Consider the following 25,967-nt stretch of genomic DNA (forward strand, 5'->3'; position numbering starts at 1 on the left):
GTTAGACTTTGCAAGAGTTTATGGATTTTTTCAGAGCACTTCAGCTGATTTTTGACTTTCTAAGTGTATGCACACATTAATTTTAGAACATGAAAAAAATGCTTTATGTGTAATTTATTCAATAAGCTTGGTAGAAAAGTACCCAGGAAGGAGGGGAATGGTTCTAATATTGTAATAGTGCTTACATTCCCTTCATAAGGATATTCTAAGTTAACTTGTGTAAAGTTGGTGATTTATGGCATCCAGATATACTTTGTAAAGTCAACCACATGCCTTGCTTTTCCCTGTCAACCTGTGCTGTGTAGCAAGACACATGTGGTGTTTTTCTCCCTGAAAAGCAAGTTCTTCAGCTCAACATGCAGATTCTGGGCAGCAACCTATTAATTCAAGCAGATTGATGCCTTGCCTGCTTGCTGGGAGAGGATTTCATAAATGAAAACAGGCCAGTGCTTACTCGATTCAGTCTTCCGGCCCTGTCACTCTTCCTTCCTACAGCTAAGCCAGGTGCTTGGAGAACAGGGTTGGCGTGTTTGTGGAATGTTACACTTAGTGAGCTAAAAAAGAAACCAATAAATAACCCAAACAAGTGGAAAGAATTTGGTGAATGCTTGCTTTTAAGACTTCAGAGATTCAAACTGATCGTATCTCTCCCTGGCCAGCCAGCAAACCACTGAAAGGGAGGAGTTAAGGCCTTAGACTTCACTAAAAAGACATCCGAAAATGAAAACTTAGGGTTTACAATAAGTAGCATTGGATGAAAGTATTAATTTCATAGGCGCATAAGACCAAGGGGGAGGAAAATACCTTGAGTATGTACAGAATTCAATATTTAGCACATTTTCCTGGGGACTTGCAATATTTCAACATGTATTCATTTGTATTTGCAGTTAAGACTGCAAATTCACAGGCATCCTCTTTCCTTGGTTACTCATTGACCATCTGGCTATACTGAGTAGAGTTTGAATATACGGTTTAGAGTTTGAATAAAGATGAATGAATGTGAACCTAATTTCCTTACCTGGTGTGGCCCATTCTGAGATCCACGGGAGAAGGTAGAATTTGTTTCTTCCAAAAGACTGAGGAAAGTTCTTTCTATTCCTTAGGTTTGTTGTATTTCACAGGGACTAGCTTTTAGGGTCTCTTCGTGTGTGTGTGTGTGTGTGTGTGTGTGTGTGTGTGTGTGTGTGTTAACTTTACTACTTGAAACACACTTCTACTTCTAGATTTTTTTTTCTGGCTAATGGGAGATGAGTCTTATGGACTTTTCTGCTTGCATAAATGGTTTATAACTTTGATCTTCAGATCTCAGCCTCCTGAGTACCCCAGGATTACAGGTGTGAGCCACCATTCACAGCCAAGGATGGTTTTTAATGAACATAGGCTCTTTTAATAAACATTTAGCTCTGGGCCTAATCAATGCAAGACTTGGATTCTGCTGTTTTGGTCAAGCATGGGGCCATTCAAGGGGTTTTGGGAGGCCTTCTGGTGATATGAGGAAGTGTGTTAAGTAAAACATATTAAAAGACCAAAGTAGCATATTACTTGAAGGATTACAGGACATTTGAGGTTGAGAAAGGTTGGCTTGTACAGCCAGAAATGCAAGGAATCCTGTCACATCTTGAGAGAGTTCTCTAGACCCTGTAACTTTCTCCAGATGAGCATAAATATTAGAATCCTTGTCAGTTCTTTCCTGCTCCCCATCAAAGCTTACTGGGCCTGCCTTTACGGGAGCACGGTTCCTTATATTTCTCCCTAGCCTGGAAAAGACCAATGGTGCATAATTGCTGAAAAGTGAAAGATCAGCTGGCTTGTGTATAAGTAACAACTTAGGGTGAATTTTTCCCCCTCAGAGTACTGGTGTAATTAAGCATTTTCAAGGCTTATATTCACCTATCTGAGGTTCAATTTATTTTATCTATAAAATAGGAAAATTTACTACTCAATTTAACTCTAAATGCATCCCTTGAAAAGAGTCCATATCAATAAAGTTGTTGAATAGTCATTGAGTGCCAGTCATAATATTTTGTGCTTCAATGTGTGAGAATGAATCTTATAAAATCAAATTAGCTCCACTTTAGTGGATGTTAGGCCTAAATCTGAGCCTGGGACTCTTTTTATTACAAACCACATTCTTGGCTACTCTTCATTTTTCATATGTAAAAAGGAGTCATTTTTGCCTTTATGCATTCTGATAAATTTTAAGAGTGAAGCCAACCTGGGCATGGGTGACTCATGCCTATAATTCTAGCTACTCAGGAGGCTGAGATCTGGGGATTATGGTTTGCAGCTAGAACAGGCAAAAAAGTTCACGAGTCTCTTATCTCTAATAAACTACTCAGAAAAAGCTATAAGTAGCACTGTGGCTCAAGTGATAGAGTACTAGCCTTGAGCAAAAGAAGTCAGGGACAGTCATTAGACCATGAATTCAAGCCTCATGAGTGACAAAAAAAGAAGAGTGAATCCTTATTTTGGATACTCATCAGAAACACAAACTCCTTATGATTAACTAAGTTAAGATTATAAGCTACTCCACACATGTATTTGAGAACTGGTGGCCCCTTTCCCTTCCTCATGAGAAATTCCAGATTGTCAATGGGAAAAGCAAGGTTGAAATAGCAGTTGTCATGGTGGGTCAGGTGTTCTGAGCTTCCATTTGGGTTAGTCTGCAAGTGAACGGTGTGTTACTAGAATGTGAACGAAAGGCAATGTACATGACTTGTAATTTCTACATGGTTCCCTGAATGTGGTCACACATTCTCCTCTGTTGTATCCTGCTTTGGATAGTCAAATGACTTTGGTACATAAGACAGGAGAGCTGCTACTGAGAAAAGTTAAATGGGCAGCTAATGAGATTAGAACATGATGCAACGATCCAGATATAGTAATCCATCAGAATAATGGTTCCATTTTATTGGCTGCTTCCTCCAACTATGACGATACTAGATGGGTAAAATAATACTTTTTTTCTGTGCTGGTCATGAGGCTTCAACTCAGGGCCTTGGCACTGTCCCTAAGCTTTTTTTTTGCTCCCAAAGATAGTGCTCTACCAATTGAGCAACAGCTACACATCTGACTTTTTGGTGGTTAATTGATGATAAGAGCCTCATGGACTTTCCTGTTCTCAAATCACCTCCTGAGACCTCAGCCTCCTGAGTAGCTAGGATTATAGGTGAATGCCACAAGTTTGTATTCACCTGGCTGAAATGCTTTGAATATGGCAAGAATTTCACCATAGATATAGTGATCCAAACATAAAGAAGAAATTGAATAGAGACATATATCTTCTTCCTATCATCCCCCCTTCATTTCCTACCTAAGGTTGCACTTCCTAGAAACAGAGAATGAGGTGAAGAATCCTGTGCAAGTGATTTATCCATGGTTTTGGAATAAACCACTTAGCAAGTCCTACCAACTTTTGCCTGGCTCCTGGTGCTGTAGAGGAGAGGTGATGCAAGTATCCTCACTTGAAGCTATGGGAATTGGCATCTTACCTTTTCTTATTAGTTGTTGGCTGTTCTTGGATGAAAAGGTCAAGGGTTCTTACTCAGAGGAAGATGAAGCTGAGTCGTTAGTACCATCCTCACCGGTGATGGTGAATGGGTACACAGACTGGTCCCTCCAAAGCCCATATTGTGGTACCCACTACTCAGTATGACAGTGGATAGAAGTTGGGCCTTTGAGAATTGACTAAGTCACAAGCACTCCACCCTCAAGAATGAATTAGTGTATTATAAAGGAAGTTGACTGGCACACCTTTCTCCAGTTTTCTTCTTCCAATTTCTGCCCTATGAGGATGCCTTCTGGGATGTGGAGAAAGTCTTCCCCAGATGTTGAATCTTCTGGTGGGGACTTGTCTGTAGATCTGTGAGGAAGAAATTTCTGTGGTCCTAATGACTCAGTTTGAGGTATATTTTGCTAGAGCAGCATGAGCTGCCTAAGACGTCCTTTCTCTTGTATACTGCAGACAGATTAGCAGGAGAAAGCCCAGAATGGATTCAGGGCTTCCCATGGATGCAGGGCAAGAAGCATCAGGTAAAACTTGGTTCATTGTGTGTAATGCAAGCAAGAACACTTCGTCAATTCTTTCTTTTTTTTTTTTTCTTCTGTGGGTCATGGGGCTTGAACTCTGGGCCTGGGCTGTCTCGAGCTCTTCAGCTCAAGGCTACCATCCTACACCTGGAGCCACCCCACACTTCCCGATTTTAAGTGATTAATTGGAGATGAGAGTCTTAAGGTCTTTCGTGCCTGAGCTGGCTTTCAACCTTGATCTGCAGATCTTAACCTCCTGAGTAGCTAGAATTACAGGCATGAGCCACTGTGCCCGGCTTCAAGTATTTCTTATTATGGTCATAGTTTGGAGGGTTTGAAAGCTAGCTCCTCCATGGAGAGAGGCAGATAATTCTGCTTTGGGTTGTATGCATAGCCTATCCAGACTGATTCAGATTTTGGTTAGGGGAGATTCTTTGTGGATTGCTCTTACGTCTAAGCAGATGATGATGGGTGCGTTCCTTCATTCTCCCTGTATTTATTGAGAAATATAAAGCACGGTGGGTTTCTCCTTTGGTTCTCACATTCTCCATCCCTATTCCATGAACTTTCTGTACAGTGAGTTCTGCTTGTATCAGAAGCTTTATCTTTAATATAAGGTGTCTGTAGGGACAACAGTTCTCTCCTCCTCCACTTCCTCCTCCTGCTCCTCTTCCACTTCCTCCTCCTGCTCCTCTTCCACTTCCTCCTCCTGCTCCTCCTCCACGTCCTCCTCCTGCTCCTTTTCCTACTCCTCCTTTTCCTCCTCCTCTTCCTTTTCCTTCTCCTCCTCCTTCCTATTCTGATAGAACTCTCTTGCCCTGGGAGGGATGAACGATTCATCAGGTTAGTAAATTTTAAAACATTAATTGGTCATGCTGATTTTGGCTTTCTCCTCTTATTTAGGAATGTTCCTTTCTGGAAAGGACCAGAGTCCTTTGCTCAGATAGTGAGGACCTAGTGCTCCACTCAGCTTTGCTGCGACTGTGGCATAGGCATATGTCTTTTTTTCATATATTTTTTATTGTAATTAATAGAAGGGTTACATTATATTCACCAGATAGAAGGTGCATAACTTCACAAACATTGATACCCTTTCTCATGTCTTGGTCACCATTTCCCTCCCCCACCCCAGCCCCTCATCTTGTTTTCCTCCCTTCCCTATCCTATTTCAAATAACCAAATAAATATATATATATATATATATACAATATATCAGATAGCAAGTTAAAATGTTGTAACAATATGATATAACCAAGAGACAGCAAAAGAGATGAGAGATAACATAGTACATTAAGGACATCACTCATTATATAGCTTTTGTTTCTATATCCTGGAGGTCGTTTCATTTAGCGTCATCTATGTGGCCTTATGTATCTAGGTTTTGCTCCATTGCAAATCTCTGCTAGGAGAGCCCAAGGTTTCTACTGATTATGACAAATGAGGGAAACCATTGAGCCTATGTTCCTTTGAGTCTGGCTTACTTCACTTAATATGGTTTTTTCCAAGTCTTTCCATTTCCTAACAAATGGGGCGATGTCATTCTTTCTGACAGCAGCATAGAATTCCATTGTGTATAAATACCACATCTTGTTGATCCACTCATCAACTGAGGGGCTTCTGGGTTGGTTCCATATCTTTGCTATGGTAAATAGTGCTGAAGTGAACATCGTTGTGCTAGTGGATTTATTATGTCCTTGTTTCTGGACGATTGGGTAAATGCCAAGTAGTGGAATTGCTGGGTCATAGGGGAGCTCTATGTTTAGTCTTTTGAGGAACTGCCATACTGCTTTCCATAGTGGTTGAATGAGTTGGCACTCCCACCAATAGTGTAGTAGTGATCCCTCGGGCCGCATCCCCTCCAGCATCTGTTGTTATTAGATTTCTTGATCCTGGCCATTCTAACTGAAGTGAGGTGGAATCTTAGAGTCGTTTTGATTTGCATTTCTTTTATGACCAGAGATGTCGAGCATTTCTTCATGTATCTATAGGCCATTTTTGTTTCTTCTTCAGAGAAGACTCTCTTTAAGTCTTTGGTCCATCTTTTAATGGGATGGTTGTTACTTTGGAGATAAGTTTGGGAGTGATTCAATTTTTTGAGCTGTTGATATATTTTAGATATGAGGCCTTTGTCTGTTGAGCCCATTCTGTAGGCTTCCTAATTAATTTACTAGCTATGTCCTTTTCCATACAAAAGCTCTGCAGTTTAATGCAGTCCCACTTATCCAGCCTTTCTCTTATTTGTTGTGATTCTTGGTCCTTATTAAGAAAGTTTTGACCTGTGCCAAGGAGGCCTAGTGTATCTCCTATTCCTTCCTGTAAAGTTTTCAGTGTGTCAGCTTTTACCTGAAAGTCTTTGATCCATTTGGAGTTAATCCTGGTGCAGGGTGACAAAGAAGGATCCAGTTTTAGTTTTCTGCAGGTGCTTAACCAGTTCTGCCAGCACCACTTGTTGAAGAGGCTATCTTTCTTCCACTCTATTTTTTGGCTCCCTTATCAAAGATTAGATGGACATAGGTGTGTGGGTTAATGTCTGGGTTCTCAGTTCTATTCCATTGGTCTTTAGGCCTGTTCTTGTGCCAGTACCAAGCTGTTTTGATAATTATAGCTCTGTAATAGAGTCTAAAGTTTGATATTGAAATTCCTCCTATGCTGTTCTTTCTGCTGAGGATTGTTTTTGCCATATGGGGTCTTTTATTATTCCATCTGAAATTTTGGATTGCCTCTTCTATTTTTAAAAGAATGACATTGGGATATTGATGGGTATTGCATTGAATGGCATATGTCTTTTTCGTTCTGGATGTTTGTATTAGCAACTTCATTTTGGTAATGGAATGTCTTATCATGAAAACGCTTACCAAAGTATGAATAGAGGGAACTTTTTTAATCCCATGGAAAAAAAATCCCACTAAAACTCAAATAAAAAGGTCCTAAAGTAGCATGTCAAGAGCCTTCCCTATGAGATCAGGAACAGGATAAAGACTGCCATAACTGCTTGGGTCCAGCATTTTATTGATAGCTCTTTGTCCTATAGTCTATCAGACAGTCAGAAAGGCAATGATTAGTTTTTCAAAATGAAGCCCAACTGTCATTATTCAAGATAAAAGAATCACAGAAAATGCAATGGACTATGTTGTTAGGTTTAATAGCAACATTTTATTTAGTTAATTCCCAAACTGTTGAATTCCATATACCATAAATAATGTAATTTCTATTACTTCTATACTTTTAAATAACTATCAAACTATTAAGTACAGAGCAATGGATAAAAAGGTAAAGTTAGTTGGGCACCCGTGGCTTATACCTGTAATCCTAGTTACTCAGGAGGCTGAGATTCAAGGATCATGGTTTGAAGCCAGCCAGAGCAAAAATGTGTATGACACTCTTACCTCCAATTGACCACTAAAATGTCTCAAATGGAGCTGTGGTAGAAGTAGGAGAGTACTAGCTTTGAGGAAAAGAATAAAAAAGCCCAGAGACAGTGTCTTGGCCCTGAGCTTAAGCCTCAGGACCAATACTTCCTCCCCCTTCTCCACCCCCCCTCCTACAAATATATATATATATATATATCCTTCATCAAGACTCTTCTGGTGTTGTTTAAGAGGATTTGATTCTAACTAAAATTAGAAATGCTTCTTATGGTCGAGGATGAAAATATTGGTCATTTTCAAAGTGTTCATAGATTTATGCTAATTACAATTAGTATTTGCATTAGTGTTATATGTGTGTATGTATCTATGTATGTGTGTGTGTTTGTGTGTGTGTCACTGGCCAACAGAATAAGAAGAGATTTTAAAGGGGTGGGGCATCAAAATAATTAAATGATGTCACTTGCAGGGAAATAGCTGGAACTGGATAATTCATTGAATGAGATAAGCCAAGCCTAGATACAATACATTTCACTCAGATTATTTATTATATTTCTACTCATATTATTGCATAATTATAATGCATATACTGTTAATGGCCACATTATAATCCATTTAGTAGATCTACCAAGCATATATATAAGTGTTCTTTGATTACTGACATTAGATTATTTCCTCTGTGATTTCCTTTGGTTCACTATTTTAAAAGCTATCATAAATACCTTGTACATGTAGCTTTTCTGTTAATTGTATTATTTCTCGTCAACATTAGTAACTAATTTTCTGGCTCCTGATGATTTTTTCCACATGGATTTCCAAAAGTATTGCATTAATTTATATAGCTACAGAAGTGGAGACTAATGCTAGCTTTGCACAGTTCTTGAATTAGGAAGTTAATAGCTGTGTTTCAGTTTCTATTTACTAGATGAATAATAGCATTATAGCATTGACTTCTTAATATAATTTGTACGAACTTTCCCAATTAAAGAATTATCTGCTTATGTGCTCCATGCTCTTTTTCCTTCATTTCATTTTAGTTGTGTGTATGTGTGTGTGTGCTGGTCCTGGGCTTGAACTCAGGGCCTGTACTCTGTCCCTGAGCTTTACTGCTCTGAACTAGTGATCTTTTCCTTTAGCAATAACTCCACTCCCAGCATTTTTTTTTTTTGGTAGTTAATTGGAGATAAGAGTCTCAAGGATTTTTCTTCCCAGGCTGGCTTCAAACTGCAATACTGTATTTTCAGCTTCTTGAATAGTTAGAATTATAAATGTAAGCCACTGGTACCTGGTTCATTTTTATTTTTTTATTATCTTTAATTAGTTTCACAAATGTTTTATTCAGTCCAGCATGTCAATTTGTTGCTAAAATGCATTTTTTTGGTCAATCACTTGGGGGCCTGAGTGTTGTTCCTGAGCTCTTTTACTCACGGCTGGAACACTGTGCTACTTTTGGTTTTTGAGTGGTTTGTTGGAGATAAGAGTCTCATGGACTTTCCTGCCTATGCTGGCTTTGACCATGATCTTCAGATCTCAGCTTCCTGAGTAGCTAGGATTATAGGCTTGGACTACAGGCCTGGCACCTACTATCTCAAATGTATTTGATCAGTGTTCATCTTCTATTGTTCTAGTCACCCTCTCCTGTTTTATTTTTAGAATGGAGTTATTTTTCTGTGTTATGTGAGATTTAGGTACATGGTTTGTTATAGGCATTATTTTTTCTTCAGATTTACTGCATGTTGCTTATTTTTATTTTGTTGACTAGCATAATATTTGCACATAGCTATGAGGTAACATATGATGTTTTTATTTTTCATATAGAAGAACTATATAATTTTGGTAAATAATGAATCTTTTTTTGTGTGTGTGCTGGTGTTCAGCTGGAAAATCACTTCTCCAACCAATTAGAAAACATTCAATACCATGTCCTTCTACATTTTTATGACTCAAGCAAAAGCTACTTTTCAGGTAATATGAAACCTTTCTGTGAAGTGTTAAGTATATAGATTTACAAAAATGGAACAGAATCTCCACATTATAAGTAAGATATTTCGGTATATATTCTTTCAGACTATTTATATTGTAACTATCTGAAAACAAATATATAACAAAACACATTTTCCAAAAGAGGCATTGTAGAGAAAATATACTATTACAAAGGGTACATTTTCCTATGTTAATCTATGTTAGTGGCTATAGATATTTTGCAGAAGCTTAATTGGTGGCATAGCATTCCATGACATAAAAAATCCATTTCCATATTTGATCATTTCAGCATGGAAACTTTAGGATTCTTTCCTTTATAAAAATTCTGAGATAAACAATCCTGCACATTAAAAATACTTAGTAGGGAGATTTATGATGAAAACATTTTGAAAAGAGTTCTGATTTTTTTCTCATTTTGGCTTCCCATCTTTCCAGTTTTATTTGGACAATGCCTCTTTCCCTATGCTTGTGTAATTTTCCTTCATCTTTACTAATAGAATAGATTAAAGATAGAGATGTCTCATTGTTACTCTATGTTCTAGGATGATTCATGTGAATATTTCTCTATAGATTTATTGCCAATTTGCATTTCTGTTTTAGTTATGTCCTTAACCTAGTTTCCCATTAAGGCATTTAGGTAAGTCTTGCACAATTAGTTTTATAACTTAAAAATAGGATGCAGACCATACCTTAGAAAAAAAAACCTGGTGTAAAACCTTGTAATCAGTGAGAATTAGTTTATTCTTTTTCTCTAAGTTGAGAACAGCTTTACAGTTGCTGTCATCTGTATGTATAGGGCAACCACGCTTGTTACTCTGAGGACAGAATTACAATTTCCATTAAATTGTGTGAAATCATGGGAACTGTAGCAAGTAAGGGTAAAGCAACCTTAAAGTAGATATTGGAAGGTTTTAGTCCTATAATGTGATACTATTTATTTTTGTCAGTAATAAGTCTTGAACTCAATGTCTGGGTGCTGTCCCTGAGGATTTTTTTTGCCAGCCCTGGGCCTTGAACTCAGGGCCTGGGCACTGTCCTTGGGCTTTCTCAAGGCTAGAGTTTTACCACTTTAGCCACAGCACCATTTCTGGCTTTTTTTTCTATGTATGTGGTACCAAGGAATCGAACCCGGGTCTTCCTACAAGCTAGGCAAGCACTCTACCACTAGGCTAAACTCCCACCCCCCTTTTTATCCTTTTCTCAAAGCAAGTGTTCTACCACTCTAAGGCACAGCACCACTTCTGGTTTTCAGGTGGTAGATTGAAGGTAAGAGTCTCTTGGTCTTTTCTACCTGGGCTGGCTTTGAACCATTATCCTCTTGATCTCTGCTTCCTGAGCAGTTAGAATGACAGGTGTAAGCCGCCATGCCTGGCTAGAAGACTTACAATTGAATTGGTTACATTAGCTGACAACTAGAAAGCAATTAGAAAAATACCAGGCACATGGTGACTGCTCCAAAGAGTGTAGCAATTATTATTTATTAGTGCCTTACCTTCCTTCCTGTCTCTCAAAGCCTATCATGCACAGCCTGGGTGTGGTCTCTTCCTTCAGGACACTGTGCTGAACATTCTAGCCCTACCACACTGTGGCATCTACAATACATTTAACCATGTAGTGGTCTTCTGGTGTTCACATTACCTTTGGACTGTACTACAAGCACCTGAGAAGTCAATGGTATGAAATATAGCATGGAAGCAAAGTATAAGGCCTGGTGAAGATGGCTTGGGTTTGTAATCCAGAGCTTCTGCTAGTGACCGTGATGCATTGCATGTATTTAAGATCTCAAAGCCAGTTGTATATTTGGATACAGAGCTTTCTTTGTTTCTTTTTTTTTTGGTGCTGTTTTCTTCTCAGCAGTGAAATTGCTAGGTCAAAAAATACTGTAGGTAGTCTTTCTTTTTTTTTGTAAGAATTGAGTGATTGTTGTCCTTAATGTACTATGTTATCTCTCATCTCTTTTGCTGTCCCTTGGTTATCTCATATTGTTACAGTATTTCACTTTGTTATCTGATATATTGGATATATGTGTATTTGGTTATTTGAAATAGGATAGGGAAGGGGGTAAAACAAGATGAGAGTGGGGGTGGGGGGGAGGGAAATGGGGACCAAGACATGAGAAAGGGTATCAATGTATGTGAATTAATGCACCTTCCATCTGGCGAATGTATTGTAACCCTTCTATTAATTACAATAAAAATATATGGAAAAAAAAGAATTACACTATTTTCACTCTCCATAGAGTCTACTAGACTTCAGTCCATTCATTTTTAACCCTTTCTTACCACCCAAGTGTTTACATGTAGATTTATAGCACAAGGGGAGAATTAGGCCAAGCCAGGAGGTGTAGAAGAATGAATGGGGAAAGGGGAAAATGCAGGCAAGAATTCATTATCTATACAACAGAATTGAGAGCTATAAAGGAAGGGTGGGTCCTAGGGGAGTGAAGACGTTGAAGTGATGACACAGATCAAGAAGCATTGTATTCATAAACTGCTTCGGTAAATGGGAAAAAATCCAATACATAACTTGAAATTGACAAGTAAGGGAAGGGGTGGATTGAGAGGGGTGCGTGAAACTGTTGAAAAGGTGTGACATTGATGAAGATACACTGTATTCATAAACTTTGTTGAACTCCTTTGTACAATTACTTTAAGATAATAAAACAATTTTTTAAAAAGATACTATCCAGATAGACATTTGCCTCTTATGCCACAGTTTCTTCATATGTGAAGTGGGGATCATATATTCTCATGGTATAACTCTCACAACAAACAGATTACACGTTTATTCTGCAGCAACTAGTGAACTGATGCTAACTATGATTGTTGGTTAGTTGGAATTGTGCTCACCTTTCACTTGTTCACATGCATGGCTGGGCCATCATTAGAAGGATGTTTGACAACCAAAGCTGATGAAACTTCATGGAGGTGTTTAGATTATCTGAAATTTGCCATCTTTCTGGCAACCTGTATCTATGATTAATTAAAAGTTCTGGATTTTCTATGGTGGTGGCTTAAAAAAAAAACTACTTAAAATAAGCTGTAAAGGGGCTGGGAGTTTGGCCTAGTGGTAGGCTGCTTGCCTAGCATGCATGAAGACCTGGGTTAAATTCCTCGGTACCACATACATAGAAAAAATAAGCTGCAAGTGGTGCTGTGACTCAAGTGGTAGAGCCCTAGCTTTGAGAAAGCCCAAGGACAGTACTCAGGCTCTGAGTTCAAGACCCAGGACTGGCAAAAAAAAATAGGCTGTAAAAAGAATTGCTTGATCATCTGGAGGGGACCAAAAAAAGGAGTAAAGTGCTATTGGAAGAAAATCCTAAATCTTTTCTCTCCTGCATAAGAAGACTCACTTTCTTCTTGCCTGTATAAACAATTTCCTTTTTAGAACAGAGCTTAAGGAATGGAGACCTGGGATGGGAAGGCAAAATTCAATTTGTGGGGTCATGCTTGGTGAGAAAAGTGTTCCCAGAAATAATATTTGAAGAAGGATTACATTCTGAATGCTGGTGGATTTCTTACCTCCTGGCAAAATAAATTACAGTGCTGGAAGGGTTTCAAGCACCCTCACATGCCAGAGTTGACATCGACGAGGTTCTATTCAGGGTTCTTTTACACCCATTTTAAATGGCTGCCAAGGCATTTGCCTTTCTTGCTACATCTCTGTTAAGTACTAAAGCTCCTGGCATGATGTGCTGTAGAAGCTACACAGGGATGGATTTTGACAGCTTGGTGGGTCCAAAGATTGAACAGAGGCTGGGTTCAGCTGGCAATGGAAAGAGAAACACAGTCCAGTGGGGAGGCACTTGAAAAGGACTTTGATTTCACTTATGGGGATAAGATAAACTGTGCCTGCTCTTAAGAGAATAAAGGAATAGGGTCAGTTTGCACTGTGGATTTGGAAGAAACTTGGATGTGTGTGTATATACGCATGTGTCATTTCTAAATAGAACATGTTTTATCACATGTACTCTGGCTATACATATGCTACAGTTGTAATTATATTTGATTCTATAACATATATGTGTATCACATGTGTACCGCTTTTGGAAACAGGCAAGCATCCATATAGACATGCATTAACCCACATTAATTTTTTTACCCTCTCTGTAGGTTTCTTTTTTCCACTTTAAGAGAAAATATAAGGACCGAATGTAGATAAAATACTTCCAGCCTGGTGACAGTGGCTCACATCTGTAATCCTAGCTACTCAGGAGGCTGAGATCTGAGGATTGTGGTTCAAAGCCAGCCTGGGCTCTAAAGTTCATGAGACTCTTATCTCCAATTAACCACCAGAAAACTGGACGTGGTGCTGTGGCTCAAGTGGTAGAGTGCTAGCCTTGGAGCTGAAGAGCTCAGGGACAGTGCCCAAGTTTAGAGTTCAAGCTCCACGAAGGATAAAAAAGTATGAATATCAGGTAGTGCTTATTGCTACACATTGAACTCTGACTCTTCAGCTAGTAGATTACATCCTAATTAACTCACAACATTAATTTCACCACCCAAATATACTGAACACCAAATATCTACTGTCAACCTGGGAAGACCAGATTTCATCCAGGAAAAAAAAAGCAAATGCTGCAAAAATTATTCAGATTGAGTAAGAGCATCTCACCATAGCAAAATAAAGAAAACAACTGAAAACCAGAAAACTGGAGTGGGTCATTAGTTATAAAGTCAATAATTTAAATTATTAGCTAGGTAGGGAAATGGATTATCAAATAGATAAGAGAACAAAGTACCTACAGTACAGTCATCCACAACCCCAAATCATCACAACAACATGGTAGCATTTTCCTAACTTGAAGGCAGATTTATGGTGAGTAATTTGTGTCTTTCAAAATTTAGAGGTAGGAGGTAGATGAAAATATAGTATACTCAGCAGAACCTTTGTACAGCTGACTGTTGGACCAAAACTCAAGTTTCCTGAAAACTCATGGAAAAGCCATTCAGAACTGTAACTCCGAGACCCTTATTATGTTTGTGGAGAAAATAACTTTTAAAACCTGATATGTTCACTTAGGCACAAAGGTATATTTTTACAGTATTGTAAAAAATAAAAAGAATGGTAAATTAGGAATATTCTTATATTCCAAATAACCTGGCATTATTTTATTTTGTCATAAATTGCATGAACCCCAATGTGATTGAAACTCTACCAGGGTTTGACGTTCTAACCGCAGCTAATGTACTTGAAAAAATTAAGAAAAAGCATTTTGTCAGTACAGTTTCTGCTTCAAACTGTGCAAGACATACTTATTCTCCAAGATAGAAGGACTTTTTTCTTTCCTTTTCTTTTTAAAGAAAAACTTAAAAGACTAAGCAGGAAATAACACACATTCACGGAGGCATTTTAGCCAACAAGGCATAATTGAATGTAAGGAAGAAAGGGGATATATTTTAAATTAAAGAATTTTGACAGGCAAGTTAGAGAAGAAAGGGCTGCATTTTATATTACCCATTTTCCCAGGGGTTCAAGGCTCTTACAGGCCCTCAAGGGGAGGGCCTCTCATAGCAAGGAGGCCAGGAATTGAAGAAATGTGGAATATAATTTCCGAGCAAGACAATGATGTGGCAAGATGACCTGAGGAAAGTTTCCCACAGTATCCTTGAGTTCTAGAGTAACTTGATGAGATTTGGGCAGAGCCAACTGGGTTGATTGTGTCCCTAGTATTGCATTGTGGAATTTCTTCAGACCGTGTTGGAAGATCAGTATGAATTCTAAGTTTTGATATTGAATAGCTATGGTAGTTTGAACAAAGCATTCACTGTCTTTGGGATATAGTTTCCTCAATGATAAATTAAGAATAGTACCTGTTTTTCCTAACACACATGGAAATCAAGCTAAAAAAAAACTGGCATGACTGGGTCACATATGTAGTATCTTTATTCTGTGCCTATGCCTGATTATCATCACATGTGAGTGTCACACATCAATAACCCCTGTGTGTACAAAGCTAATGACTATAATGCATCAAGGAGAGGTAATTCTCAGATAGATCTTTATAGATCTAATGTATTGTTTTGAATCTAGTAGCATGCAGTGGCTTAATACGAATGAAAGTTAACTTTTTAAATTTTATTTTATTTTTATCACTGGGAAAGTTTCCAGAATGTTATCAACACATGCTAAGGTTTCCTATGTAAAATGCAGTCCCGAAACCCTTGCTACCTTAACCTCCAGTTCACCACTTCCATATGACTTGTGTCTCCTTTGGAGAAAAAAGAAAGCCACAGACAAAACTTTGTCAGCCAAATTCCAAAGTGACATTCAGCAGTGGATACGGTTGAATTCAGCATTGGTGTTATTTTCAGACTGTCAGGGAAAACTACAATAAAAAGTGTGGACACATGGATGCGTGCCCTCCCCCTCTTTCTCTCACGTTCCCCTTTTCGCCTTCCTCTTCTCTAGAGCTTAACTGATATGATAGTTTCTCAATGACTAACACACAATCACATGGCCTACCTTCAGTAGGATTTTAAGCTATGGGTCCCCACATGTCGTGCATAGATCAATTTAACTATACAGCTCTCCTCTTGGTTATCATCTCTCCTACAGCCATGTGGAATACTCATCTGCTCTAATCCGGGTCGATAGTATTTCCAAAGTACTTTACAAGCCCCACGTAAAGGCCCCTAATGCGTTGCAGCAGCTGAGCTGGTAGCACATATGATATCTTAAATGTAACAATCAAAGGAACACACTGGATCTTGGTATTTCCGCTGGCTTGCAGATGGGCTGTGTCCAGATTCCAAAAATCTATAATGTCAAGTTTAGACTACAGAAAGCTTAAAATAAAATAGTTGCCCTGCCTTGTGTCAACAAGTAGACTAGGGCAAGGGCTACGTTCCTTGATATGGAGACCAACTGTATTCGATAACGGTTATCTGACCCCCAGAATAAATTTTGCTTTTGAGGGGGAGGGAGTATGTGTCTGTGAGCAACCTCACTCAAAATTTATGTAATGGAGGGCATTGTTTTATTAATCTTCACCATGTGGAACTCTCCAGGTGTTAAGCTTTGATCTCCCTGCCCTCTGGCACATTAAGATTTCTAGTACTCATTGACAATGCTGTTTGTGATTTAAAGCCTCTTTCCCTTCCTGCACAGAAGAAACAATAATGGTTCAGATAACTCTACCCCAAGCCAGAGACCCTCAGCTCCTTCCCTTGTTGGGTTTCAGGTTGGTGTAAAATTCACTCTGATTCTGTTTAGGAAAATTTGATCGGTTCTCCAAGGAATAAAAGAATATCTTTTTGAAACATTTTATGGCACATTAGATTACTGCTGGAAATGCCACCTTTGGCTGACTTGGAGATGTGGTGGTATGTAAAGACAAAAAGTAAAAGGGAATTTTCCATTTCTGTCCCCTTAAGGAGGAGGAAAAAGAAGCTGGGAGGGATTAAAAAAAAGAGATACAGACATTCAAAAGTCTAAGTCTATTATAAACCCATAGTACAAAGCACAAACATGACAAATTCTTTTTCTAAGAAAACAAACATGCCCATAAAAATGAAAAAAAAAACAGGATCTAATTTAGTTCAGTAAGGATAGTACAATATTGGAAGACAATATAAAGAATAATCAGGTGGGTTATAGAGCATGGACTGTGTGTGAGAGTCCCTGGTTCAGACCCCAATTCTTGGTTATTTGCTATGTGTCAGGCTCCTAACTTATAAAATGAGAATGAGAATAGTATCTTATAGAAAAAGTGAAATGGGTCTTTGGAATAGGCACTGTATACCCTAGGTGCTAAAATAAATGTTTGCTAATACCTTACTGCTGGCAACAGTACCTGACAATTTCAATTTGAAGAATCCTTTCTTCTTATGACCACCTCTACTGTTAGAGTGCGCCATTTTAAAATTGTCTGGATTGGCAGAGATCAAGGCTGGCTCTGGGTGAGTTAGAAAGGCAGCAATCCTTTTACTGGGTTAGGCAATGCATTTCCAACTATACATATTTGCTGAGTAACATCGACACAAGAGGGAGAAACCAGGAAGTAGGCACAATGATGTTTTGGGCTTTTCCCTAATTTGCAGTAGGATGAAATTTTCTCTTTTTCAATCCTTTCCATGCATGGAGAAAACAAAGGGACATGCTGGCCTCCAGCACCATATATCAGCTTTACTTCTTAAACTTCGTGTGTAGGGTCACATGCTAAGAATTCTCTATGTCTAGCATTTCTATTTTGATTTCTTTTGCCAGTCTTGGGGCTTGAACTCAGGGCCTGGCCTTGGGCTTTCTCAAGACTAGTGCTCTGCCATTTGAGCCACAGCACCACTACCACATTTTCTGTGTATGTGGTACCAAGGACTCGAACCCAGGTCTTCATGTGTGGTAGGCAAGCACTCTACCACTAGGGGACACCCTTGGCCCCTCTGTCTAGTATTTCTATTCAAGACCAAGCCTGAGCTTCATTTGTGTGTCTGCAGGGTGTTAGTAGTTCATTCTTTCCCACTGTTGTGTGGAAGATCATTGTATGCACATCACAACTTATTCCATCTGCTGTTTGAAGTGCTCTATGAAAAACGAGGTCATGGAAATTAAACCTTTTTTTTTTGGTAAGATAATCGGGTCTAGAAGGTAAAGACCAAAATAGAGACAAACAAAACACTTGAGGGAAACCAAAATTTCTCAAATTCAATTCAATTTCAGGTAGAAGAAGGCAAAATAGTGGCTATGAAATTTTTGATAAAAATGTCTTCACTTGGGGTCAGGAGTTTGGCCGGGTGGTAGAGTACTTGTCTAGCATGCACAAAGACCGATTCCTTGGTATCAAATACATAGAGAAAAAAATGTTGGAAGTAGTGCTGTGGCTCAAGTGGCAGAGTGCTAGCCTCCAGAAAGCCCAAGGATAGTGTCCTGGCCTTGAGTGCAAGCCCCAGGACTGGCAAAAAAATGTCTTCACTTAAAAAGGTTTATTTATAAGATTGTAGTAGTCTCTAAAGGTTCTTAGAAATGATCCCCAGTGGACAAAGACTGTCTCTAGTAAACTTTCATTACTGCACTTATGTGTAGAATGTAAGCCCACCCGTAATGGTTATTACTATATAGTTGGTTTCTACTAAATTTTTTGTTTTGATATGGCTTGAAACATGTAGGTCACAGGAACTTTGTAAGATTATAGAATCTTTTTCTCAGAAGGCTAACAGAATCTGTTTCTTCTAAGAAGGACTGCTGATCACAGAGAGCAAGAGTTCGAAAGTGTGAATCCATTCACAGTTCCTCAGTGGGTAATTATTTGACCCTGAGTTTTGACTTTCTCCATTAGGTATATAATAAGAGCACCTAGACTTAACAGTTTCTTTCCTTTGGTCAGGAAAGAGCGAGAATGATAGGACAGGCTTATGTGACAGAAAGGTTAAAAAGTCCTGAAATAGCTCTATCTAGGAGTTGTACCATTATACAACAATTCATTCATTCATTCATTCATTCATTCAGCAAATACACATTGAGCACCAAGGGCTTAGTGAAATAGGAAGTAAAGTCTTCTTTAGGGAGAAGGATGGAACAAGGAAGCCAGAGGACTGAGGAGAGAAAGGAAGAGGCTATATGAACCAGTTATAAGAGAAAGTGGGCAATCGTGTTGATTAGGAATATGCAATGGGATCCCTGGATATCTCTGGATATCTCTGGAGCTCAGGAATTTCTCCTTAAAAAGTTGAAGAATGAGCAGTTTCCTAACATATGTACTGTGCTCTTTGAGCCCTCATTCCTTGCTTAATATGTCACCCACGTCTTCAAAGAAATCCTATAGGGGTCCCTTGTACAGTAAAGGTTAAAGAGAAGCTTTAGCTGAGTGGAGGGTGGAGTGTGTGTGGGGGTTCCAACCTATATAAACAGGAGCTCAACCCAGCCCTCTCTGACTGTTTTCTTGGTTCCTCTGCAGAATCTCCATAGATTTGAGAAGCTAGCTGGAAACTGCTGTTAAAAAACTTGGCCAAACTCAATAAGACCTCAAACATCAAAGTAGAAAAGGAACTGTAGGTCTGGGGCCATATCTAATATTAACAGCCCAGCCTTCCATACTCCTGTACGTGAGTTTTAAAGGTTGCAAAAGGCAAACTCAACAGCCACTTTGCTATCAAAAGTTTCCTGGCACTGACATTTCTTCAAGTACAGTAACATTTTAATCTCTTACTACCTCAATAATGCTGTGTAATAAACCACCCCAAAGGCCAGTGGTTTCATTTACTGGCATCTTATTTTCATGTTCATGGTTTATGCGAGCAGTGGACAGTTAATGCAGTTGATGCAGGGTTGGATCTGCAGGTCACCTGGGTATTTTTTTCCTCCCTATAGGGGCTCAGGGTGCCTATCTGATCTACCAACTTCTCATTGGTCAAAGCAAGTCATATGACCAAGGTAGCCACCAAAAGGCAAGGAAGGATGTTTTGCCTACAATGAAGTCATGGTAAGATACAGACTTATTCTACAGGCGAGTGGGAAATCTATCTAATAAGCCTGGATCTTCTAGTGGCTAATGGGTCTTTTAAGTTCATGTGATGAAACATGCATAAGGACTAGTCGATACCATTAAGGATGGGGCTTTGTGTGGTAATCAGATGTGTTATATTGTTATTCAAGCATCAATATATATATTCTGCTAGCTTGGTGTTACCTAGGGAAAAGGTTTTCCACAGTCAGACTTAAGACTCTCAGAGTTGAAAGTGACCTGAGACACATCTAACTCAATCTTTTGCTTCTCAGTACCACTGCTCAGTCATTTAATATCTGTGTGAACTAGTTCTAAGATCGAAAGTTCACTAACTTTGCTTAGATAATGGCTTGCTATCTATGCTTTACTTTGCATAGATAACTGCTTTTACAATGATGTTCTTGATGATTAAGACCTTAGACTAGAAAGCATCTAGCAAAGATATGAGGACAGTGGGCAATGGTATCTCACACCTTATAAGCCTAGCTTCTCAGGAGATGGAGATCTGAGGATTGCAGTTCGAAGCCAAGCTGGGAAAGAAAGTCTATGAGATTCTTATCCCTAATTAACAACCATAAGGCTGGAAGTGGTGCTGTGGCTCAAAGTAGGAACACACTAGCCTTGAGTGAAATTGCTCAAGGATAGTCCCCAGATCCTGAGTTCAAGCCCTTTGGCCAAGAAAATAAAACAAAACAAAAAAAAAAGATATGAAGGAGGTAAAAGCCCAGAAGGAGAGAAGGTTTGTGAAAACTTACTACTTTAGAGCATTTCTAAAAAAAAAAGGGGGTTCAGAGGGAGAAGAGTAAGGGAAGGAGAGCCAATAGCACTGGAAAGAAATTGTAACCATTCCTTTTTACTTTCATGTTTCCTGTGACTTTGAAATTTAATATGGCTAAGAAAGAGTAAAACAGGGGCAGTAAGGGAAATAAGAGCTACTCTGAAGTGATTCTTATGTTAACCCAAGGTAGAAGGTTATCTTGAGAATCAGATTTACAAATGCTTCCAGTATAAGTAGACATATGGTATCTGAAACTCTTACTCAAGTGTTAGCCCTCAGCTAAACATACCATTTCCCATAGCTTGTGAATTGCTTTTAAAAATGAAGGAACATGGCTGGGAGTTTGGTTTAGTGGTAGAGTGCTCACCTACCATGCATGAAGCCCTGGGTTTGATTCCTCAGTACCACATACACAGAAAAAGCTGAAAGTGGCTCTGTGGCTCAAATGGCAGAGCACTAACCTTGAGCAAAATATATCTAAGGACAGTGCCTAGGCCCTGAGTTTAAGACTCAGGATTGGGGAAAAAAAGTATAAAATAAAAATTTAAGTTAGAAAAAATGAGAGGGGCCGGGAGTTGGGCCTACTGGTAGAGTGCTTGCCTAGCATGCATGATGACTCTGATTCGATTCCTCGGTACTCCATACATAGAAAAAAGCTGGAAATGGTGCTATGGCTCAAGTGGTAGAACTCTAGTCTTGAGAAAGCCCAAGGACAGAGCTCAAGCCCTGAATTCAAGCCCCAGAACTGGCAAAAAAAATGAGGGAACATTTAGCCAAGAACTGTTTACCATTGAACAATGTTAATAGCAGTATAGAAATTATCTTCTTTAGTTCTACTCTAATACCTCCATTTTATGAGCTGCTAAAAAGTTGTCAATGAGTCCAAGGTTGAAGTCTTAAGGTGGGCTATATCCTCGTGAACTTTGTTTTTAATGTGTAACTTGGATGGAGTTGTGAGCCAAAGCAGTTCACAAGTTATTTCAACAACAAGATCAGTTGTCAAATCAGCCAGATGGAAAACTAGACTGACTGGTTATTTAACTTTTCTGTATAACCAACCAAAAGAATAACAATCACAACCATTAAAGTTTAAAGACTGAATTTTTAAAGTTTTCAACAAGTAGTCTTGACATGTAACTACAACCTTAATCTGCAAACCACTTCAAGCAGAGCTGAGTTTTAAAAGCTGTAAATTAAAATCACATTTCTTTTGTGAGCCCTTGAAACCTGGGAGAAGCAAATAAATCAGCTAGATCATCCCCTATTGAGAATCCCAGATTTCTTCAGGAAACATAGAGCTCAGAAAGAAATTAAAGCAGAAACTGAAAAATGTGGTTTTCGACTCGTGATTTACTACCTGTCAGGAAGTAGGATGCATATTGTTTTTTATTTGAGTTCATCATAAACCCTTTCTCTTCGTCCTTTCTGTGAACATCCAGGTCCAAATCAAACCACCATTGCTTACCTGTGGTTGGACTTATTTGATGCAGTGTCCTAGGCTAGAGTCAGGCCTTAGACTAGTGATCTGGCCAGAGTAGAATATAGAATTGGTGCTCCTGGCCTCATAAGTGGTCTTTCAAAAATCAAAATTAATTAACATCATTGAATAAATCTTTAAGTAATTGAACAAAGGGGTTTCAACTCCACATGTCAGTTTGTTTTTTTTTTAAATTTCTTTTTTTTATTGTAATTAGTAAAAGGGTTACATGATATTTGCCAGATAGAAGGTGCATTAATTCACATACATTGATACCCTTTCACATGTCTTGGTACCCATTACCCTCCCCCCCACACCCCCCACCCGTCTTGGTTTTCCCCCCTTCCCTATCAAATTTCAAATAACCAAATACAAATAAATTCAATATATCAGATAACAAAGTGAGATACTATAACAATATGAGATAACCAAGGGACAGCAAAGGAGATGAGAGACAACGTAGTACATTAAAGGACAACAATCATTCGTTATGTGGCTTTTGTTTCAATATCCTGGAGGTCCTTTCAATTAGCTTCATACTATATGGCCTTATCGACATGTCAATTTGTGAGTACAATGCATCTTGACCAGTTGCACCCTTGACAATAATTTTGACCAGCATTGTTTTCCTCTGAAACATTCAGTATAAGAAGTGGACACATTGGGTTTTCTTAAAAAAACAAAAACTAGCACCAAGACATTTAGGAATGATTATTATTATCATATAAAACAGACAAGCTTTTAGTTTTAGTAAGTTTGATCAGTCTAGATCTCTCTGGTTCAGCCTTCGTGAAGGAAGACCTGAATCTGTTTCTCGGATTGGCTTATATCTGTGCTTTTTAAAAACTTGTCTACAGAAATACAAGGAAGACTTTGGGATTGCTGGTATAGCCCAAGTCTAAGCAACGCCGTGAAGATAGAGCAGTGGAGCCTGTTGAAATTGTTTTAAGAAGCGGTGTGAATGAGTAAGGGAGAATGAGAGGAGGGGGGGCATTGATCGGGATACCTTATGTGCATATATACTAATAAAAATACCTTAACCAAAACCATAACCAACCATAAAACCAAAACAAAACCAAAACCCTCCTCCAAAACTCAATTGCAGTGCTACCTGCAGGTGCAAAATCCTCATGGCTGGTCAAAGAACAGGAAGCTAGTAATTTTGGTCAGGACTTTCAGAGCAGGTGATGCTTAGATCACTCCCTTAGAACTACCTTCTTCTTAGGCATTTATGCTGAAGTATTGGCTAGTTAGAATGCAAGGAAAGCTGTGACTGGACTTCAGGAGAGAAACACAGATCTCTCTCTGAGCAGTACAAGATGCAGGCTGCATGAGCTGTGGTGCCACTCTGCTTAGATCTGACTCTACCAGCTTTCTGTGTCAGCTGTTATGGGCTCCCATAGCAGTGAAGCTGCTATCTATCTATGCCTCACGTTACAGAGACTGTAATGACTGCGTGAAATGATAGCGGGTTGCTCTCCAGCCCAGATGCATTCCAAAACGTAATTCATGCTCTGCAGCTGCCAGGGTGATTGGACAGAAGCTGAAATCAGATCTTGGCTTGGCTTCTTCTCCTCTGTCAGACTCTTCTCACCTTCACATAGGCTTTTTCTCCATGTCCACAAAGCTTTCCCTTCTCAGTTCTCCTCATAGAGAAGCAGCCTAAACTAGGTGACCACTAGAAGAGAGTTTTGCATGGCAGGCTGCCTTTGTCTGTGACCTCAGAGAGCACTGTGCAGCTTCCCTGGACTCTTTGAGCAGGACTGCACGGATCTGTCTGCATAGCACACAGTCAGCCTTCAAGTCAGGTGGGTTCCTCTTTTCCACATGGATTTGGGGAGAAATTGCTGGTCTTAGGAGTTACCTTTTTAAAATTCAAACCCAGTAGGGTGGTTTTCATAGCCTTGCTTCCACCCACCGCCATCTTCAGAAATAATGTGACAGCTCCTCCATGGATCCCCAGCTCCTCTGGCGCCTCAGGCTGTTCTTGTCAGCTTGAGGACAGGAGGGTGGTGGGTGGAAAACATCTGGTGAATAAATTTACACACTGCCATAATGGTTTCCATGTTGGGTTTTTTCATATATTTTTATTGTGATTAATAGAAGAGTTACATTATATTTGCCACATAGGAGGTGCATTAATTCACGTACATTGATACCCTTTCTCATGTCTTGGTCCCCATTTCCTTCCCCCGCACCCCCACCCCTCACCTTGTTTTCCCCCCTTCCCTATCCAATTTCAAATAACCAAATACAAATATATCCAATATATCAGATAACAAAGTAAGATACTGTAACAATATGAGATAACCAAGGGACAGCAAAAGAGATGAGAGATAACATAGTACATTAAGGACAACAATTACTCATTATAGGGCTTTTGTTTCTATATCCTAGAAGTCCTTTCATTTAGCGTCATACTATATGGCCTTATGTATCTAGGTTTTGCTCTACTGCAAATCTCTGCTAGGAGAGCCCAAGGTTTCTACTGGTTATGACAAATGAGGGAAACCATTGAGCCTATGTTCCTTTGAGTCTGGCTTATTTCACTTAATATGATTTTTTCTAAGTCTTTCCATTTCCTAACAAATGGGACAATGTCATTCTTTCTGACAGCAGAATAGAATTCCATTGTATACAAATACCACATCTTGTTGATCCACTCATCAACTGAGGGGCATCTGGGTTGATTCCATATTTTTGCTATGGTAAATAGTGCTGCAATGAACATCGTTGTGCTAGTGGATTTAGTATGTCTTTGTTTCTGGACAATTGGGTAAATGCCAAGAAGTGGAATTGCTGGGTCATAGGGGAGCTCTATGTTTAGTCTTTTGAGGCACTGCCATACTGCTTTCCATAGTGGTTGAACGAGTTTGCACTCCCACCAACAGTGTAGTAGTGATCCCTTCTGGCCACATCCCCTCCAGCATCTGTTGTTATTAGTTTTCTTGATCCTGGCCATTCTAACTGGAGTGAGGTGGAATCTTAGAGTTGTTTTGATTTGCATTTCTTTTATGGCCAGAGATGTTGAGCATTTCTTCATGTGTCTATAGGCCATTCATATTTCTTCTTCAGAGAAGACTCTCTTTAAGTCTTTGGCCTATTTTTTAATGGGATGGTTGTTACTTTGAAGATTAGTTTTGGAGTGATTCAATTTTTAGAGCTGTTGATATATTTCAGATATGAGGCCTTTGTCTGTTGTATGGTTAGTGAAGATCTTCTCCTACTCTGTAGGCTTTCTAGTTAGTTTGCTATGTCCTTTGCCATACAGAAGCTCTGCAGTTTAATGCAGTCCCACTTATCCAGCCTTTCTCTGATTTGTTGTGATTCTTGGTCCTTATTAGGAAAGTTTTGACCTGTGCCAAGGAGGCCTAGTGTATCTCCTATTCCTTCTTGTAAAGTTTTCAGTGTGCCGGCTTTTACCTCGAGCTCTTTGATCCATTTGGATTTAATTCTAGTGCAGGGTGACAAAGAAGGATCCAACTTTAGTTTTCTGCAGGTGCTTAACCAGTTCTGCCAGCACCACTTGTTGAAGAGGCTGTCTTTCTTGAGGACAGGAGGGGGGTGGGTGGACAACACCTGGTGAATAAATTTACACACTGCCATAATGGTTTCCATGTTGGGTTCATATATATATATATATGTATATATATATATATATATATAATTAACTAAACAGGCTGGAGTTAAGTTTCATGTGTGAAACCCTGGAAGCAACTCTTGAGAAGAGATGGAAGTTGACAAGGAAGTTAAAATAAAAAATAAACAAACAAAAAACCAAAACAAAAAAACCCCAACTTTTTTCAGTCTTGTACTTTATTTGTTCTGTTTCCTCCCCTACCTTTCTGTTTCCTTCCCCCCAGGTCCCCTTATCTCTCCTTATCCCTCTCTCCT

Source organism: Megascapheus bottae, chromosome 3, assembly GCF_031878675.1.
Source record: "Megascapheus bottae isolate mThoBot1 chromosome 3, mThoBot2.hap1, whole genome shotgun sequence".
NCBI lineage: Eukaryota > Metazoa > Chordata > Mammalia > Rodentia > Geomyidae > Megascapheus > Megascapheus bottae.